The 1,734-nt window shown below is 29.6% G+C and overlaps 1 non-coding gene across 1 annotated transcript; it reads left to right on the top strand.

Moving 5' to 3' along the window:
- Positions 1-723: 723 nt before the first annotated feature.
- Positions 724-830, top strand: LOC128586917 (U6 spliceosomal RNA). The gene has a single exon (XR_008380374.1). It is a non-coding gene; the product is annotated as a U6 spliceosomal RNA (small nuclear RNA).
- The last annotated feature ends 904 nt before the right edge of the window (positions 831-1,734 follow it).

Below are 1,734 nucleotides of genomic sequence, written 5' to 3'. Positions count from 1 at the left end.
CAATTATTTTTTATTATAGGACTTAGGATTTAACTTCTATATTAAACTAAATTTTTCTCTGTATGCTCCCTAAGACCTAAATTATTTGCTACCTGGCTATTTATGGAAAAAGTTTTCCAATCCCCAAACTACCTATTTCTTTATATTCTTTTTTAAATTAATCCGTTCAAATCTTCAAAGTGATAAAATGGTCATTGCTATTCCCCCAGGTTTACCATAAAGTGCTCAATAGATTTTTAGTAAATGAAGGAATGAATCATTACTATTATTATCAGGTTGGCTATTATTACCAGTAATGACTCCATGAAAGAAAATTTTGGCTTTATTCTTTTACTCAAGTAAAAACTAAATAAATATATATATTCTGAATTATAGCATTTACCATTTTTCCCATTTTTATTGGGGACTATTAATAGTAAGAATAGTTCTACCCTGAATCTGTAATATTCTGTGAAAATTTCTACATTTGATTCTTCTAACTTTATGCCGTTGACAACAATTTTGAAGAATGATATTTTCTGAAGTGATTTATCCCTGAATAGGACTAAAATAAAGATGTTTATTTTATTGCTACATGCTACTTTGTATCTTGAAAGAGGTTTCAGATACAATGGGAAAATTGTTTTTAAGTATCTTAAAAATAACGATGAAGTCATATATTCAAGAATATTATTAAAAATTTTCTTACAGATTGTTGCAAAACAACTTAAAAAAATAACATTAGTGTTCACTTTGGCAGCACTTATACTGAAATTGGAACAATACAGAGAAGATTAACATGGCCCCTGTGCAAGGATGGTACACAAATTCATGAGGCAGTCCATATTTTTAAAAAACTAACAATAATTCTTTTTTCCAAAGAGGAGGAAGAGATTGAGTTGCATTATGCAGTCTCAACTATTGCTCACAAATAAGTTTATGTTTAAATATGTTTGTGCATATAGTTATAAACATAACGAGAACACAACACCCATTTTACTTTCAAAAATTCACCAGAGAAAATGCTAACAATACCATAATCTATAAATCCTAAAATTAATGTTGATTTTCAACAGATTTTTTTTCTGGTGTAGGTTAAGAAATTCCATTTCTTTGTTTTGCTATTTTAGTGCAGCATATTATTTTCTGTTTTTGTTTTATTTATTTATTTATGCTAGGTTAAAATGACTCACTACAACATATACCACACCTATATCATGTCCTAAAATAATTCAAAGATCAGATTCTAGTATTTTAACAGAAAGCAAAAAGGAACAGCCAATAATCATTAGTTGCTTCAGGAATCTGTGCCTGCAGTAACGCATCACATGTTGTTTTTGCCAGCAGCTCTCTTTACTTCATGTCCTCATAGTCATGGGTACCTTCTTCAATCTCTAATGTAGTAAACTCAAAGATCAACTCACACGTTTCCCAAGATGCAACTTAAGGAACTCCTTCCCTTTCTTATTTTCATTCTATTTACCTAATGGACAGGAAATAATGCACCAATTCTTCTTAAGAAACAAAATATGAGAAGTATTGAGAAATGATAACAGCGTGCATACAGAATCAGTTTTCTGTAGGTACATACCACACTGCTGACATAATCAGAATGTACTGGCCCATTTGAAATTAATCATTATGTTAAATTACTACTTAATATTAGTTATTATTATAGGATTTAGCATTTAACTTTATGTGTAGTTGTGTGCTCTAAATTTGAGCACAAGTTTCTAAACCATAGGTTTAAGTTTT

This window comes from Nycticebus coucang, chromosome 5 (genome assembly GCF_027406575.1).
Source record: "Nycticebus coucang isolate mNycCou1 chromosome 5, mNycCou1.pri, whole genome shotgun sequence".
Taxonomy (NCBI): Eukaryota; Metazoa; Chordata; class Mammalia; order Primates; family Lorisidae; genus Nycticebus; species Nycticebus coucang.
Note: the sequence above shows the minus strand (reverse complement) of the source record. Positions and strands in the feature narration are given on the sequence as shown.